The sequence below is a fragment of the Mus musculus genome, chromosome 15 (genome assembly GCF_000001635.26).
Source record: "Mus musculus strain C57BL/6J chromosome 15, GRCm38.p6 C57BL/6J".
Lineage (NCBI taxonomy): Eukaryota > Metazoa > Chordata > Mammalia > Rodentia > Muridae > Mus > Mus musculus.
The window spans coordinates 53,304,651-53,324,398 of NC_000081.6; the positions used below are offsets into that span (position 1 = coordinate 53,304,651).

At 42.8% G+C, this 19,748-nt stretch overlaps 1 protein-coding gene across 1 annotated transcript in view; it reads right to left on the minus strand.

The window, feature by feature from the left end:
* The window catches only part of Ext1 (exostosin glycosyltransferase 1), a 277,923-nt gene that overhangs the window by 236,390 nt on the left and 21,785 nt on the right, over positions 1–19,748 (minus strand). The window lies entirely within an intron of this gene.

Genomic DNA, 19,748 nt, shown 5'->3' on the forward strand with positions numbered 1-19,748 from the left:
ACGTTCCCAATAGTCTTCAAACTGTGTGGCCAGACTTTTTGTGGAACCTTGAAACAAACTTAAAAAGGTCAATGCCCATCTACATCAAGGAAAAGAAGTCACGTCTACTTCTGAAGCCACATGTTAAACAGGCTCATGAAGCAATAGCCAGAGAGCATGGAACCCAGAATTTGTAAACTTTCAAAACATCTGAATGCACATAAACTCTGCCTCTTATTGTGAATCAGAATATCACACACACACACACACACACACACACACACACACGTAATCTCAAGTTCATGTGCTTGAAAAATAGCAAACTCAAAACAATTTAAAAACAATCTTTAGTGGGGAAATACTTATTTTGCTAGTCAGTGGGAAAATGTTTCTCCTGAGTTTCCTGGAAGGCTATTTTCAGCAATCTATGACACTTTTCTGTGTCTGTTATTTGCTTGCTCCAAGCATAAGCTAGCCTAGCAAGCTTCCACTCTTGCCTTTTAGAAGCAGCTCTGAGTAAAGAATGGGTTGCAGAAGTCCTCTTCTCTGAAGTGCCTATGCTCCCTCTAGCCCAGTGCCTGGCTCAGAGCAGGTTCAGATTCAGATAGACATAGCCAGAATAGAGAGACTATCCAGAAGGAACAACTGATGTGAACTAACAAGAGCCTGGGAAAGGCTGTGTACTAAAGCAAGCCATCTCTTTGTACTCAGCCACAACTTACTGTGATCAGTATCACACAATAGAAGGACATACACCTCTCTTTTTCCGTTCGAATTTTCTTCTACTAGAACCTGGCAGTCTTACATGTTAACCACTAAGTACGGGTGATTTGGGTTTTCCTTTCTTCTTCTTCTTTACATGAGTGATCCCAGAATTCCTGCTGGAGAACAGTCTTACAGAACTAACACCCTCTCCTCTCAATGCTTTCCCATTGGGCAGAGAAGGAGACATAAACAACACTATTTGGATAGAGGGCTGCAGGAACCAAATGGACACCAAGAAAGAAAAAAAAAAAAAGTCTGAGCAGCCAATTTCACCTCCAGAGTGAAGTCCACACCAGAGCTAGCTGAAGCATCGTTTAAGGATCCGTTCTCTACTTACTGTTCTACAGCATGCCAAATACAACAGGGTGATCCCAGGAAGAGACAGGCCGAAAGCCTGCCTCTAAGAACAATGCACTAATACCAATATCATTTTGTAAAGAGTAGCTATAACCCCAGAACAAATACAGAAAATTTACAACAATACTCCTGCAGGGTAGATTCACAAACCCCCTTTACCCATGAAAATGAGGCTTCTAGGCAAAAGTGTGTTCATGTGTAAAGGGAAGTCAATGGCAGATGTAACTAATTATGTCCAAGTTTAAAGTGCTTACAGAAGAAACCTTAGATTTGTGGCTGAACTTCAGTGGTCTCTGTGTGTGTGTGTGTGTGTGTGTGTGTGCGCGCGCGCGCGTGTGTGTATACACATGTGTGTGTACACATGTGTGTGTGTACATGTGTGTGTGTACAGGATAGACACACACACAAACAGAGAGAAGGATATGTCTATTTTTAAAGGTATCTATGAAAATAAGAGAAATTCTTTCCAGTACAATTATGTTTCAATATCCTCAAAATAAAACTAATCTTTGGTCTAAGAGTATTTTAAGGGCTGAAGATACAGCTCAGCAATTAAGAACATTAGCTTCTCTATCACCAAAGGACCAACTTGCACATCCAGTTCTAGGGCAGCAGACACTGTCTCCTGGTTTCCTCAGACACTGCCTGCTTGTGTCTACACAAACACACACGTAAAGCAAAATATACATTCAAATGAAATAAAATAAAAATAAAGTTTGCAAAAAGGAACATGCTAGCATAAATTAAAGCAAGACTACTTTTAGATACATCAGAAGGTGAAATTAATTGGGCCTTAACCAAGAATTTAGAGAAATCACTATGAGAAACTGAAACTGATTCACAGAGAAAGAATTCACACCAGTTTTGGATTTCTGGATCAACAAACATCAGTAATAAATGGTAACAGCTAAAGTGAATTTAATTACCCTAACACCACAACAGAAAGTTAGGAAATATTATCTGTTATACTGTACAAAATGCCATACTAGACTAAATATGAATAATCTAAACACAAGTAAGAAGTTGGGGGGGGGAGGAGATTAAGGTTATTCTGGGGCATTCCCTTGGAATGCATGCACTAAATTGAGATTACCTACTATCAAGGGAACCTGTGGAGTGGTTCTCTCCAGTGCCACTCAAAAAGGAATTCAAGGGGTCCATGCTTCAGTAAGGGGCAAGAGACTTTCCACAAAATGCATAACCTAATACAAAATAAAAAACCGTATAAAACAGTCAGGATATGGGTGCTCCAGGGCCTGTTATAAAACCTCAATTTGGGATCCTGACCCTTTCAGAGTAAATATTAATTTATTTGTATAAAAGTAGCTTTTATGAACAAAACAGCCTCTCATTTCAATTGTGCAAGTAGGTGTAGTAAAGAAAATTAAGCTGCAAAAAGTGAGAATTTAAATAAATAAAAATAGTGTCACTAAAAACCACTTTAGTCTGCAAATGATTCCATCACTCAAGTTTTGTAAATTGGTAGGTAAGCAATTCCCACTGTCTGTCAGTGCTTGCATCCTTTAGAATGAATAACTAATTGGAGAACACATAATTTTGCCAGTGCTTGGTCTAGGGGACCATTTTTATAGACTGCCAACTAATGACAGCACCTTTCAGGCGACACTGTATTAATATGTGGTAAAATTACATAGTTCTTTGCTTATTGACACTATATGACAAAGTCCTTTCATGTTGTCTAGAATATAAGGCAGGATAATGAGGAGGTGAGTTTTTACTGTTAATATCTCCACCACAGGAAATGATAGTTTTGTTTATTTTCTTCCGAAGACAACAAATTGGGTGCTTACCAGTGGAAGGTAAGGCTATAAAGGGGACGCTTCAATTAACAACTGAAAAGCCATACCTTTCACTTGAGATCTGTCTCCTTATGCTTCCTCCCATCTATCCATGGTAGAAATATTCCATGAAAGACTTATAACACACATCCATACATCATACAATAATTTTAAAAGCCTACCAAGGCAGAAACGAGCCCTTTCTGTATAGTTAAAACAGGTCTTGTTTGGTGGAAAAAACGTAGCAACATCCTAAGTATTTTCAATACACAAGAGCTCCCACTTACTGACCATCTATCTATTGCACAGAAAGTATCTCAGTCTTTATAATCTACTTTTTTTCTGCCTAGAAACTCTGAAGGGTTAAGCAACTTGCCTAACAATCTATAAAGGGGGAGGGGGGGTGGAACACAGAACAAAACCCACAAAAAAACAAACAAACAAAAGCCATCCAGATGAAATTCCAAGTCTTTTTATTTTCCCCCAGAATACAACATGTCTACACTTTGTCACACTCACCAAAGGGCCAAAAATCATAAAGAGGAAGAAATTAATCAGAGCTCATTTGGAGCAAAAAAATAAAAACAAAAACAAACCTGCCTCTCTGGCTTGGATTCCTTATCTGCAAAGAATAGAAAAGACTAGCCCCTGAAAGGTACAGGCAGGGATTTTGTAATAGTTGGGTTCTGAGACCATCACCAGAGACCAGGCAGAGACTTGGTCATCATAAAATATAAGCAGAAAGGACAACACGTGATCACAAATAGAAGGGATTGTTCTGGAGCAGATCAAAGAATCACAGGAAACAACTCTCCAGCCCCCTAAAGACACTGGAATTGTTACAGTAGCATCTCCATTTCCATTTCACAACCACCCTGTTTAATTATATATTTACACTGTTACCTAATTATCTGACCCAACAAGACTCTCACCTCCCATAAAAAGAGGCCCTTTCTCTTACTCTCCCTTCCTAGACCCCTGCCGTGGGTGACTAAACTCTCAGGACTTGTTGGCTTACCACAATTAACATTTGCAGTGCAAACGTTACTTGAAGAAAACATAACAGGAAGAGATCAAAAGCAATATGGAGACCGGTTTGTTCTATAGATGGAGGTAGCTGAACATTTTTTTTTTTTCTGTGCACCCAGCCTAATCAGTTCAACATCTGTTTGCAGGTGTGGCAGGGTGTGCGGGAGGCACTGAGCAAAATCTTTCCAGACAGCTTCCTGGTATAAGAGAGAGACAGGAAGACAGTGCTGCTGGAAACTCTTACTCAAAGAGACCTGCTAATGAATCAACCCTAGCTCAAGGCAGGTAGGTCTAAAAGGGTGAATCGGAGGTCTCTGACCTACTACTCTTGTCGACAAACCAGAAAGGCTAAGGACAAGCTTACCAAATTAGGCTGAAGTCTTATGTGCGTGGTACTATGTTTCAGGGCAGAATCCAATGGTTATCCCATCCAGCTAAGAACTTGGGAGAAACTCTATTCAGGATTTTTAAATATACATATGTAAATATTCCACCCAATAGGCCAAAGAACCAATTCATACAATAATCCTTGTAGAAATTAATGAAGAGATTCTAGTTGATTTAAGTATGCCATGGACTGTGACGTAAGTTTACATACACATCAGCTAGCTAATTGAATTTTAGGTCTCTTAGGGAGACTTAAATGAGGTAGGAGAGCATCAAAGATAAGGGAGCACTTACAAAGAGCTAGAGGGTTAACTCAGCCTGCTCCATCCACAGCATAGAACATCCACACCCATGTCAAGCCAGGTATGGCGCCCCGCACTTAGAACCTTGTACTGGAGAGGCAGAGACAGGAGATCCCTGGGGCTCACTAGGATCTAGTCATACTGCCTCAAAAAGCAAAAGGAACCTAGTGGCGGAGGCTCTCAGGAGGCAGAGACAGGCAGATTTCGGAGTGTGAGGCCAAACCAGTTGGTCTTCAGAGTTCCAAGAGAAGGGCTACACAGAAAAACTCCCGTCTTGAAAAACTAAAAAACAATGACCAAGGTAAATGGTTTCTTAGGAACAAAATCGGAAGCTAACTTACAACGTCCTTATGCACGTGTGCTCACACACACACACACACACACACACACACACACACACAGAGGAATTCAGGGAAACGTAACCAGAAATGCTTTCCTCAGTGTTCACCCTGAACGACGCCTCCCTGACAAGATCTCACCTGTGCTCCCATTCTGTGCTTTCAATGGCCCTTCCTGTACCTAAGGCTAGTGGCTTACCTCACCCAGTAGGGTTTTTCCACTGTACCCTTATATGAAGGTAAACACAAGCCCTACAAGAACCTATGGTCAGAATAACACAGGAGGTGCCTACAGAATTTGTTTCTCAACTTGCAAAATGTTTGTAACGTTTCTCTGTAAAAACACATACATACACATATACTTGGCCTTTCCAAAACAAACAAACAGGACTTCCACACATGTCTGCTTCTGCTACCCAATTTAAAACATTTCCGTTTCACCAAGAAGACAGTGAAGTGAAGCGCTAGCTTAGAAGCTACAATGACAAGACAGGAGACGGGTTAGGCCTAGTCCACCCTTCTGAGTCGGGAAGAGAGAGCAGGAGGGACGGCTGTCAGTGAAAACTGCACCAAGGAGAAAGAGGACTTGGTTCAACAAAACAAAGCATAGCATCGTGCCGGCTGTCCAAGCATGACCACCTCAATTTGTAGGCCCAGCACCTACTTATTAAAACCTCCTGTAATCCCAGAGCTAGAGAGGAGAAAAGAGCAGAATATCAACAACCAACTGGGCAGAATCCGTTGACTCCAGGTTCAACTGGAGTTGTTGACTCTCAAGCAGTACAGTCAACAGCAATTTCAGAGGCCCAGTTTTGACCAAGGGCTTCCACGTTAGCACATGCACTTGTGCACGGGAACATGTGCGGTCATAAGTAATGCACAAGCGAAATAAATAAAATTGGATCAGACTGAAGAATTTCAGAAAAAAATGGCTTAAAAACTGTATAATGTATGGCTAACGTTTATTAAGCAATTACTATATCCAAGAGCGGTATCAAACATGAGTCTTTCCATGTTTAATCTTTGAAAGACTTCTGAGGTGGGCAAGCCCAGGCATGTATGATTCTTTGGCAGCAGACAAGGTTCTAAGCTGGACCCTTTCTTCTCCGCTAACCCTTGAGCTCTCCTCCTTGAGCCCCCTCTCCCAGCCTCACCTTTTCCCACACAAGGGTAGACAAAGCACACAGGAATAAAAAGAAATTCAGAATGGGGGTTGGGCACTGAGAGAAGGTCTCAGCATGAGAGGGAGAAATTCCTTAAATAAAAGCTAGGATGAGGGACTCGGGGGAAGAAGGTTGGGGCGTAATCTACCAATAGCGAAAGTGCGTCTCTCTACGATAATCACAAAAGTTCAGGGGTTGCTCCAGACACGGTAAATCTTTGAGCGTCTTCAAAAGTCATTTTCTGTCGCAGACATTCGCCCTCTTCCCTGTTACAAAGAGAAAGGAGGCAGCGACCCATGAAGTGTCAGGAATGCATCCGAGGGAGCCCCAGCTAAGTCTCGGGGAGGCCTTTGTGCTGCTGTGAAGTTCAAAGGAATTGAGCGGCTGAGGAGTTGGAGGCAGAGCACAACTGGGAGGAGCACTCAGCGACCGAGAGAGGCTGAGCCCGGTGCCAGACCTCGCAGCGGACCTCAAAGCGTGCACTGCACCCACCCACCCACCGTCCAGCTGCTGGGGAGTCCTGGGAGAGCGGGAGGAGGGGGCATGAGCAGGGGTGGGGGTAGGGGGCAGGCGAGATTCCCTCCAGACTCCTTCGGAACTCAGTAAGCCCAGCGTTGTTCAGGGATCCCTCCAGAGGGTGAGGGGCCAAGATATTTACATTGCTCCAAAAGGAAGGGGGAGGGGGACCCACGGCTGCGAGGCTGGGAAAGAAAGCAAAAGAAAACAAACTGTCCTGGCCATTAAATATTCATGACAGCAGCCTTGCTAAGTTCTAATGGAAAGAAAGCACATAAATCCCTTTATAACTGTGTTAAATGGAAGGAAAAAAAAATGGCCGAGGGTCACAGCACAGGGCCAACTGGAAATGGATGAAACTGTAGCTCCAGAGGACCTCGAGCTCAAGAAGGCTGGCTGCCGGGGTTCTAATAAGTATTTAGTAGGTGTGGACGCTGGTGCCATTCATTCCTCCCTTCCACAATAAACCACAGCTCAAAGGGTGGGTTTTCAATTACCCTACACTCCTTGAGGGGCATTTCGTCTCTCGAAAGCACATTCCCTCAACTGGAGGGTCCTGGGTCTGTGTGGCGGAGGTTGCCGTTTTGAATCTTGCTGTACTTGGTTTAAGTCTTGAAACCATCCTGATGAAGAAAATGAAGATCCAATAATCTAATCAACGACAGATTTCCCAGTGATGCGCAAGGGAATCTTCAGCATGCAGGCTGGGGGGCTGCAGAGACCAGGCTAAGCCCAGTGAAGGAAGGATAAATAAAGGAAGCTAGCCCTAACTCATTCCAGGCCTCCTACCTTCAGAATGTGTGCAATATCCGCTACTCACACGCCAGCCTTCCGAAAGGCTGGTGGACCGTCCTAAAGAAGCAACAGGAAGGACAGGCCATGTAGCCCCGTACACTAAACCGTGTTACTAAGAACTCAGATTGCTCCTTACTTATAGGGAACAAGTAAGCTTTTGAAAGCCGAGTTGATACTTGCACAGCAGGCGGCAAATGTTCTACCTTTCTTGGTGGTTTTGGGTTTTATTAATGTAGTTTTACATCGTTTATGGGGAGGAGAGAACAAGAACACACGGTTATGCTTCAGACTGCGGCTTAGATTTATCCGTTCCCCGCTAGCATGGCTCAGGGCAGACACACATAACCCTGAAATAAACATGACACAATCCCAAAAGGTCCTTGAAGGAAAGTCAGAAGCCCTTAACACAGAGCTCCGCGACCTCAAAGGCCACAAAACCCAAACTGGGCTACTTTAGAAGTAAACACGGGGCCTGCAGGGTAGAGCGCTTGTTGTACAGGCATGAGGACCAACTCTCCAGCACCCGCGGAAAAGCAGGCGGTGGTGACGGGTCCGATGGGGGGGGGGGGGCGGCAGGATGGGGAGACTAGCAAGCGGAAGTACATAATTTCAGGACTCACAGAAAGCTGGTTCTTGCCTAAGTGGAGGGTTTCAGGTTCAGTAAAGACCTTGTCTCCAAACACTAAGAAGGATGACAGAGGAGGACACTCAGTGTGGACCTCTGGCCTCCTCGTGCACATGCAGAGGTGGCATGGGAACAAGCCCTGGTGCCCACATACTGTGCATATACTACACACATGCAGTAAATAAACAAATTATTAAAAAATGCAAAGTTTCATCGTCAGTGTTTCAGGAGCTAAATCTTACAGTCTCCATTGGATTCATCCTGCAGAAGGAATAGAATACGATCTAGTGTGATATGTGACCATCATCCATTGCAATCAATCAAGCTTAGTTATCTAGTGGGATGTGTGACATCATCCACTGCAACCAAGCTTGGTTTCCATTCTGGGGTACAGGTATCACTGGCTGCTTTGGTTCAAGTGCATCTCCCTCCTTACCTAAATACCTTACCTCCTTTACCTAAATACCTCCCTATTTACCTAATGGATTGGGGTGGGGGGAGTTTAGTGGTGGTGGTGGTGCTGTGTGTGTGTGTGTCACACGTCATGGTGGGCAACTTGATGGAGGACAACTTGCAATCGTTAGCTCTCTCTCCTTCTACCATGAGTCAAGGGAATCGAAGGCCAATCACCAGGCTTACATGAAAAGTGATTTTTCCCCACTGCACCATCTTCCAGGCCATGTGTTTTATGGGTGCCGAGGTCAGGAAAAAATCCGGGGCCTCGAGTATGCCTGCCAGGTACTCTATGCTCCAAGCACAGCCCATTTGGGATCAACGTTTTCAAACATGAACGTGAATAAGTCTTCAGTTGCTCTTCACCTGTGCCTCTCGCTAAATCTGCCATTACTCACTCACAAACCTGGCTCAGACAAGGAGCTCACACACAGTGACCTATCAGTACAAAGATACTTGCTGAATGAATGTCTGATAGAACTATCAAGACATGTCTTTCTCTTTTGCTTCAGAGACTTATGCTGTTTTGATTTCATTTCATTTCATTTATTTTTGATTTAATTTGATTTGGGGTAGCAGGGCGCGGGGGGGGGCGGGGGGGCGGTAGTTGGTTGGGTTTTCTGAGATAGGGCCTTACTATGTAACCAAGGCCAGCCTTGAACACACTACTTGAACATCTTCCTAGGTCTCTCCTGTGTGCTGCAGTTTTGGTGTTAAGCCACACCCAACTTACCTCATATTTGGAATATAGAACTGACTGTGTACCCAAATTGAAATTAAGAAGCAATTTTTGCTTGATGTCATATAAACAGAAAAATCAAGAATTATTAATGTAAAATAAGCACAGAGCAATAATAATAAGGTCTCAAACTTTTTAGGGTTTTTTTTTTAAGTATTTGGAAAACAATGTTCCAATTTCCTCTTTTAAAAAAAAAAAGAGATCTGTCTCCAGATAGGATTTTCAATTAAAGAAACAACATACAGAAAAGTACAAACTGTTGTAGTTAAATAAATAGGTACATTTTTCTTTGGGGGAGGGGAGGCATTTTAGACTATATATAAACAAACAACTCCTACAGAGACCAGAGTTCCTAGGAAGCACTAAACTATCTCTTCAAGGTAGTATTCAAGGAATGCCAGGAGCCCTGGGGGGGGGGGGGGGGGTTGGGGAGGCAGCCATAGTGGAGAAGCCCGCTGTGACTGCCATGCCTAATTCTCACCCCAGAGGAACATACATACATACATATTTGAACCAAAGGAGAAAAAAAAAAAGCCTGCATCCCCCAGTAACTGCAGCACAGACAGCTCTCCATAAACTTCACAGCAAAAGCAAGGAGCCCTCACTGGTGTGCCAGACCATACCCGGGGGGCTCTTTTAAAGCTGAGTGACCCTGCTGTAGTTTTCATCTAAACCTGAGACCAGGACTGAGAAGCACCAGCGACATCAGTAACAAGAAGCAGCTTCACAGGACCAAGCCAAGGGGCTACCTGTTCTGAAGAGCAATCAGGCCGGATTTATTAACAGGGTGGCTCTGGTAATGAATATCAAGCAAGTGATAACAAATGTATTAGATAAATGTAATGCAACACACACACACACACACACACACACACACACACATAAAATTTGAGACAGTCTTTCTACATAGCCCTGGCTGTCCTGGAATTCACCATGTAAACTAGGCTAGCCTCTAAGTCACAGAGATCCTCCTGCCTTTGCCTCCCAAGTGCTTGAATTAAAGGCATTAAATGCACAGCTTCATGTTTTAAAATTTAAGGAGTCAACTTCCTACCTAGTACTTCTAGCTAGCTCCATCTTTCCAAAGGGAGGGGTAAAAATGTCTTTATTGACAAAAGCACTTTCTCATCAACTATCAGACTCGGTGCAAATCATACCCGCGTTGATTTCAGCTGGAATTTCTTCCTTTCTTTTTCTTTTTCTTTTTCTTTCTTTCTTTCTTTTTTTTTTTTTTGGTTTGGTTTTTCGAGACAGGATTTCTCTGTGTAGCCCTGGCTGTCCTAGAACTCACTCTGTAGACCAGGCTGGCCTTGAACTCAGAAATCCACCTGCCTCTGCCTCCCAAGTGCTGGGATTAAAGGTGTGAGCCACCACTGCCCAGCTCAGATGTAATTTCTTAAAACAGAGACAATGTCATAAGTTAGGTGTTCATTCTATGTGGTATCACCAAGTATTTGCAAACTATTTTAATGCTGATCACATTTATCATTTCATTCCTCAACCATGAACTATGATTTAGTCAGATCTATGTATTACACAAAAACCTATATCCACTGAATCAGTTTGAATATATAGGCTTCTTTCCCAACTTTTCCAACTCACTGGTCCTATGTTAAACAACAAAGAGGCATCTGACTTGGTTTCTCGTTGCTTTACTTATATTCATAATCCTTCTATGTCAATAACATCTTGGGGTAAAATGAATTGTCAGCCCAAAAAGTCATTATGGAAGAAGATGTTTTACATTATAAATATGGACATTAACTGTATAGAAATGAAGGGAAAATTAAAAAAAAAGGTTAGGACAAACAAATATCTATCCCCTCTGGATCCCAATATCCATCATATATATGAAAATACTGTGTTGGAAGCATCATCATATAATATCAAGTTCATATTAATCCTATAATGCCAGGTTCAAAACATGGGGAATGCTGAACAACAAACGAAAGGCCTTGTTTAGTTTTAAAATAGTAAAGAGAAGGAAAATCAATGACAACTGACACACAATTGAACCCAAACCACCTTCAACTTTCAAAACAACAAGTCTGAGGAGACAAAGGACAGCCAAGTTCTCCTAGCTCCGGATGGGGAACCTACAATCACCAAGATTTCCTGCAGAAGCACAAGGTAAAATTTGAAGTTCCATTAAAAGTTAGGTTAAAAGACATGTTTACTGGTGGATAGTTTTGTTATGAACATTTTCAGATGTCCTTAAAATGTTGCTAAAACACCCCCTCATAAGCCATACTCCCTCAGGAGTAAAATTAAACAAATTATATAGATTAGCGAGTCAGGGGAATAAAAAAAAATTGAGGCTTTTTTTTCCCATCTGAAAGGGTAATTGTAAAGTATTAAAAACAGAAGACAAAAACAAAACCTCTCAGGATGCCTTGGCCTCCTCATCTTAAGGTAAAATTATCATATAAATAAGGGAGGAACGTTCGAGGAGGCTTCAGCTTCCTCGTGAGTACACATTTCAGCTGCTCTCCCTCTGCGCCTCAGCAGTATTAATTACTTGGACTTTTTCCCCCTAAAGCACGGAATTCCTTTTGAAGTCAAAGACACAGAAAGTTCAAAGGTTAGGCTGCCACTCAACATTATGGCTTGTCCAAAACCCAGCCAGGAAACCCATTTCTAAACTTACTTAGACAAGGTATTGCAATCCTAAAGCCAGAGCCCACCAGACAATGCAGGGCCGCTGGTGTTTTTGTCCTTTGCTTAGGGACTTATTCATAAGGGTGACAATGCCTACCTCATCACCAAGGAGAAACATTCTTTTGGATACAAAGAATCCCAGCCATTTCTTCCAACACCCTCCTCCCTTCACCCACTAATTACTTTCTCAACATTCTAGAAGGCTTAGCCCACATTATAGTCTGTCTTGTACTTCACACCCCTCCAAAAATTAAAAAGGAAAACCCTAGCCACCCTACATGTAGAGATTTCAATAGAAATAAAAGTTAACTTTGGTAGAGATGACCAGGAACGGCCATCAGATAAAAATGGTTTCACTTAGAAAAGAAGGCTTCACTTCCTCAAGGAAGCCAGGCTGGCTGGAGTGGGTTCCATGCGATCCTTTTTCTCAATCAGCAGTCAGCAATACATCCAGGCACCCTGCTAGGCAGTGGATGAAAGGACAAAAGTAGACCCTGTCCCAAGGAGTTCACAGGGTGACAAGAGTGAGGCTGTGAGTCCCAGTAACGGTACAATTATAATGCCACACCACACTGCTTAGGAGATGACGCAAAAGTAGAAGATACGAACCTAAAGAAATGGGCCTCAGACCAGATGGGTGGTGTGGCAAAGAAGGGCTCTTGGGAGGGGATGGTATCTAGGCAGGCTATACTTGAGCCTTGAAGGACACAAAGGCAAACATTTAGGTGGACATTATGCTTGTGGTAGATGACCTACCCAGACAATGAAAATATAAAACACTATGTATGATCCAAACTAGAAATAGGAAGGCCAGATACATCTGATACAGAACTCAAGACAGACAGACACACAAACACTGTACAGATACCCAGAACAGCTCCAATCATCTGTGCTTCCTGAGTTGCAGAGGGTCATAAATTCCACTTGCCCGTTATCAGTGAGAATTTTGTAGTATCATCTTGAAATCTGGTCTCCCTTAGCTTCCTTGAAGTGCAACAGATGTCATGCATCTTTAGGCACTGTGCCCTCTCATCTCTGTTACCCTTCTGTGGATTTAATGATCACGGTTAGAAGCTAACAGATGAATTATGCTGTTGACTGGCCTTTCCTTTGCTTTTCCCATACTCTAGTTTGACTACCAGCAAAGCACATGCAAGTCCCACTAATGACGATCTGATGGAGACCAAGCATTTGTCTTTAAAGAAGACTGGCTCCCCACCCCCAACCCCATTTATGTTCCTTGGAATTTTAATGGTATTCTGAAGGCCTTAAGCACAGCGTAGTCAAAATTCATGCATTTTTCTTCCAAGGGTTGATCTTTTAAAACTCAGCCAGTGTTAAAAAACTTCAAAACTGAAAGGATTTTTGCCACCCAAGGAACTTATATGATAGAGGATAGGGAACTGTGTTCTTCAGTTTTCAAATATAACTTAAGCTAGGCACGGTGGCATATGCCTTTAATCCTAGGAGTCCTGAGGCAGTAGTCAGAGCTCTGCGGTTCAAGGCCAGGTATGTGGTCATAAAAGACTACACTGTCAGACCCTGTCTCGTGCCATAATTCATATAGAACACAAAGAGGAAGGAGATGTTGACTTCTCTTTACCAAATGCAGAGCAGACCCAAATGAGGAAAGAAATCCCCTCCCATGAATGAGTGGGAAATCATTCAGAAATGGATTCTAGCCAGCTTGGTGGCACATGTCTAATTCTAGTATGAAGGACAGACAGTGCAGCAGGAGGGCCGTGAATGTGATAAGAGACTGAGCTAAATAGCAAGACATAATCAAAAAAAAGGGGGGTAGAGGAAAGCAGGAAGGAGGGAGGGGAGGGAGTGAAGGCAGGGGGCATCCCAGCACTTCCAAGGTAGAAGAGGAGGATGAGAAGTTAACAATTATCTTTAGCTACTTAAAAAGCTCAAAACCAGGCTTCATAAAACCCAAAGTGGGAGATCCTTCCTCTGACACATCATCTCTGGCCCCAGCTTCCCCACCCTTCAACTGTAGCATACACTCATTAATGTTTCTGTGGCATGTACAGTGGTGGTGGGGGTGGGGGTGGGGGTGTTCCTCAAAGTAAAATCATAATAAATACTTTAATTAGAGGGCATTTACACCAGGCAGAATGCTAAATGTTTTTCCATTTAGTATGTCATGCAGCAACTATAATAAGACGAAGACAAGAATCCTGTCATAGTGACGGAGAAACAGTGGCTTAGGCAGTTTGTTATGTGATATAAAGGGAGATGACGTTAATCACTCTTGACCACCAAAGTCAAATGCTTCTCTTGCCAGCTCACGCAAACCCTGAGATGCCAACTGATTTCTCTTTAAACTTTTAAATGTTTCACTTATTTATTTATTTAGTGTGTGTGTGTGTGTGTGTGTGTGTGTGTGTGTGTGTGTGTGAGTGTAGGTCAAAGGACAACTTTGAGGAATAGCTTCATTTTTCCGTGGAACCGAGGCATCAAACTCAGGTTGTCTGCAGAGCTTACACAAGGAGCACTTTAACCCACTGAGATAGCCCTGATTTTTCTTAATTACATTTGTTTTAAAAAGGGAGAGAATTTTGCAATTTTTACTTAAGGTGAGTATATATGTGTAAATTTGAATGAGAAAATCCCAATCCAATTTTTTTCCCCAAAAACCTCTGCTTAATATCCAGGCTGCTCTAAGTGTCTAGACCTAGACTGGTGATGCTTTAAGAGACAAATGATGCCTGCAGATAGGGGCTTGATCGTCTCTGGAATACTGTGTTTTCTGCTCCCGGGTATCTACGGGCATCAGGAGTTCCTATTCTTCCATGAGCTTTGTCATCAGAGACTCAGCCTCAAAGATGAGGAAGCCGACCTGAATAGCCATGCCTCCCCTTAGCAGTCTTCCTAGACTTTGCACATCTGTTTTTCATCCCTACCAAGTCCCAGAAGGAGAAAGAGGAAAGGGACTTAAAAGAAATCGCCGCTGTCACTTAATGAATTGATGCTGGCATGCTTTAACAGCCCATTTAATTGTAGGGTCATATTTTAGGCAGAGGCTCTCCTACCACTAATATAACGTAGTCACAATCTCTGACTCTATCCCTGGGGAATTATAATTGCTCTATTTGCTTCTCTCTCAACCAGCCTCTGCATTACCTGTCTACCCCGTAACATTGCAAAGCTGAGAACAAAACCAAGCCAAAAAAAGTTACAAGATGCTAGCCAGGAATTATTTGGATATATTAATTTATGGCATTTCACTTCAGAGGGAAGGGAGACAGGGAAACAGACAAAAGAAGAGTATGATTAACAATATAAAAATAATAGAGTTCTGTGGTCACAAGCATTGGCATGAGAAGTGCTAATTTCCAGTTATTTTAAAACCATAACATCATTGAGTCCATTATAGAGAAGTGACAGCCACATGTGACCTCACACTCAGGCAACAGGGTGGCTTTTCTCACCCTGACAGAACGTGCCAACCAAAAATAGCAAAATGCATTAAAAATAGTAGATGTCTTAATGCAGGCCTGATGTGCTCACTTCTAAAGCTTTGCCCGCCCTACAGCAAGGCAACACAATTCATACGTGATGCCTACCTTTGTCCTGAGAAGCAGAGCTTGTCACACCTGGATGACACACCTGGAAATAGCCTGAAACCAGACACCATAAAAGGATGTCTTCAGATGGCAGCTGCAAACCTTCTGACACTGCTACTTGGAAAAATTTGACTTTATTTTTCCAGTAAGATGTGCCCGTGCTTTTCCAATCACCAGTGTGAACCAACACTCCTCAGGAATAAAAACATTATGAAGTCACGGCTACGTCCTTAAGAAACAAGAACGTTCTAGCAGAGGCTCGCAGCCTCTCCCATCCGAATAGGAATGGTCAATCTATGAATATGTAAGGCATCAATATTCTAAGAATGAATGCACCAATGCATCAAGAGTTCCAATTTTTCAAATGATGCAACCCAAACCATACTAGCTAGACTGACTGGCCACAGTTTTTAAAAATCCAACTTTAAAACATTCTCTCCCCAGTCACTGGTGAAATCTCCTCGGATGTCCCAGATGCTATCCTAACTCCTCATAATCCTCCTCAAAGTTCTTGGGAAACTGAAAACACAGATGCAAGAATTAAGTCTGCGCTGAAGGGACAGAGGAGGCGGGAGCTAGTGATTACAGGTGCCACCACGCTCTCAATCTCTGCCACTGGGAGAGCACGGTGTGTTCTTATGACCCCAGAGGTCTGCATCACCCAGGCAGCTGACTGGCAAAAGCAATCAACACTAGAAGGCATGGGGCAGAGAGAGGCAGACTTTCCCCTTATTTTAAATATGCAATCTGGACAAAATTACTTCTCCAGATGTGAGGGTGCTCTTAGGTAAACTCTGAACTTGAAGAATCTAAACACTGACGTTGAAATTCAAACATAAAAAAAATGGGCATGGCTCATACCTTTAATCTCAACACTGGAGGCAGAGGCAGGAAGATCTCTGAAACCAGCCTGGTGTATAATGTGAGAGTCCAGGACAGCTTGGACTACACAGAGAAAACCTGTCTCAAAAATCAAACAAACAAACATCAAAAAAGGAAGAAGGAAGGAGGGAGGGAGGGAGGGAGGGAAAGACAGACAGACATAAATGCTGGGTGTGGTAGGTATACCTTTAATCCTCATACCCAAGAGGAGAGGAGTGAGGCTCTCTGTGAGTTTGAGGCTGCCCAGGACAGCCAGAACTACACAGTGAGACTCTGTCTCAAACTAAAACAAACTAATTAGCCAGAAATTCAGATTAATAATAAGGTAATAATAATAATAATGAATGTGCCTAGAAGATAAAAAGTCAAAAATGCACATTCCATTCACGAATGACTAAATGCACAGAATGGTACTTTCCACAATTATAGAACAGTCAGAGAACACTGAGCTACTTACTACTCTCCATCCAGTCCCCACTGCAGCACTTACCTGTTATGAATGTATCCTTTTATTATGTGGGCAATCATCCACCAGTCACCATAAGTGTTTAATGTTCCACTTGTCAAGGCCAACCTGGCCCCAGCTCCAGTCTGAATATAAAGAATTCCACAACTAACCCCGTCGTATCATGAAGTCTGGGTCCTCCTCTGAAGTTTGATTAATTGGCTCCTACAAAGTCACTCACAGATTGGAATCCTTAGCACTTAGGGCACAGAAGATGCCGCCAGTAGGAAATGTTTAAAACTCAGGAAGCAAAACATTAGCTTTTGGTCAGCAGGCCTCAATGCAAATAAAACCAGCACCATGATAATGCCTGTCCAGTCTTCTCTCATGCCTAAGGCTTAGCTGAATAATCCCATTAACATAAAAGATAATCAACAATGCTGGGCTAGATCTCACTGTTAGCATACGAGCCAAGCATGTGCAAAGCACTAGGTTCAGTCCCCAGTACCCACTATGCCTCTTCAAACACACGGAATAGAGAAAAAGTCAAGATCCCTATAAGCTGCTTCTGCCTGCTACTTACAGGGCTTACATGTAAAGATGCAAAATTCTTCCAAACTTTAAAACAAACAAACAAAAAAACAGGGCTCAGCAAAGTGACTCTGACCCCAGATGATATTACCTTCTGAGCCAGTGTGAGATCTCTCAGCAGAATCACTGTGGAGCCCAGATCTGGAGAGCTGTAATTCTTTGTCATAGTGTTTCCCATTAGTATATGTCTGTACGTGCATAAACCTCCTTCCCTGGAATGTAGGCTCAAAGTCTTCGAGGGAACAGATCTTCAGCTAACGTCAAACAAACAGCTAAGCAAGTAATGAGGCTGGCTGGACATGTTATATACTGCAGCCACTCTCAAAGTTGCCCAATGAGTATCAGGGTCACGGGCGAAGCCTCTAAAACAGAACGCAATGGCTGCCCAGAGCCCCACACTCCTGGAGATATTAGCACAGCTCCTGGAAACAGCCAGGGGACAGCACCGGGTAAGTGCTCAGGATTCAGAGCCTACTGGAAGCAGGGCTCACATGCTAACTCTGCATCTTTTCTTTGTCTCTGGGGAAGAATGGGACAAGTCTACTTCTCACCTTGCTTACCTTGCAAGTAGAGATCAGAACAGTGTTACCCCTGTGGAGCTTTTGCAAGGACTAGAGGAAAGAGAACATGGGAAGTACAGTCCCCCCCGCCCCCCAACAGACATAAAGTGCTGGGGACCAAAGCACTGCGGCCACCCAACATTCCACCATGACGGTTCACTGGAAGGAGCTGGTGGGAGCACGTGCTGCTAAGAATGCATGGATGCTTCCATGGCTAAGCACAATGCATCATTAGCAAGCACTCCTCCTTCAGAGATCTTGTGACAAAATGGAAAAGGGTTGGGAGAAAATATTTTGAAAGTACTGAATACAACTTTTATGCTCATATTAATAAAAAGAGCTTGTATCTCAATTTTATAAGGTCTGAAGGTAGGGAGGTTGGAGTTATTAAAAACACCCCAACTGTGGGGCTGTGGAGACAGCTCAAGAGGAGGCATGTGGGAGACACTGGGCTGAATCCCAGGCGCCTCAAATAAACAAACAAACCTATTTGTTAATGCCTCCGTCAGAGTTTTGTTTCCCTTGGGAAGAATGGGATAAAGAGTGAGGAAAAAACAGCAGTGACCTTCATGTAATGAGGAGACTGTCGTTTGCCAACTGATTACTGAAGTGACACCCACCATAGCATAAATAAAGGGACAACATTTTGAGTGCCCTCAAAAGCCACATCAGAAAATGTTTCCTTGAGGGCTGGAGAGATGGCTCAGTGGTTAAGTGCACTGACTGTTCTTCCAAAGGTCCAGAGTTCAATTCCCAGCAACCACATGGTGGCTCACAACCCTCTGTAATTGGATGTGACGCCCTCTTCTCGTGCATCTGAAGACAGCTATGGTATATTCATATACATAAAATCAATAAACCTTTAAAAAGAAAAAAGAAAATGTTTCCTTTAGACTTACCATATTTAAAGAGCTTGCTTATTGTTTTGTTTTGTTTTGTTTGGGGGGGTGGCTTTCAGGTGTATTGTTATGTGGGAACTTACAACATGAGCAGTATGGTTGACGACTGCCATTTTTATAGAAATCTCTGGAGGGAAATAATTCCTGTACTAAACTTCAATGGAATGAGCTCTTGTACAACTGGAAAGCAAGGGCACATGTGAGTGTGTATGTTTATTTACTGGAATACTATAGAACTGCTTTGTTGGAAAGCATGCCAAAAGGAAAGCTTTTTCTATTCTGTATTTTCATGAGCAACAAATTCTACGCCCCTGTTTATTCTCTCTGATAATCTATTTTAAAGGAACATTTCGAACACACGCACAACATAAAATAATATCCCTTAGGTGAATCTGACTTGTAAATAAGAAAAGCTATTAAGCCCCTAATGTTTCTGCTTTCTCTATCATAAACACTAAAGATAATCTCAGAATATACAGCTCTTTTGGCTTTCCAGAACAAGACTTCATTTTTTCAGTAAGGGCGAGCATGGCAGTAAGGGCCAGCAGTGGTACCCAGCAATCCGCTTTTAATAAAAAATAAATAAGAAGTAGGAGGGAACAGAACAACAACTAGATAAATAAAGAGCCCGAGCCTCAAGTGACTCTTAGATACAGCTCTGTGTGTTCACTACATCCACTTATAGCTAGGTATGGTTACCAATTACCTAAAATTTTGTGGGGGGAAAGAAAAGAAAACATTCAGAATTTTTTCACACCACCATTTTTTTAGAGTCAGGAATACAACCTCTTTAGGTGAACCATTTTTGGAGCAAGAAATAATCCATCATGCAAAAGCCTGTTCTAACCACCTGGCACCAAGCAACTGCGTCCAGTGATTTCGTGTTACGGCCTT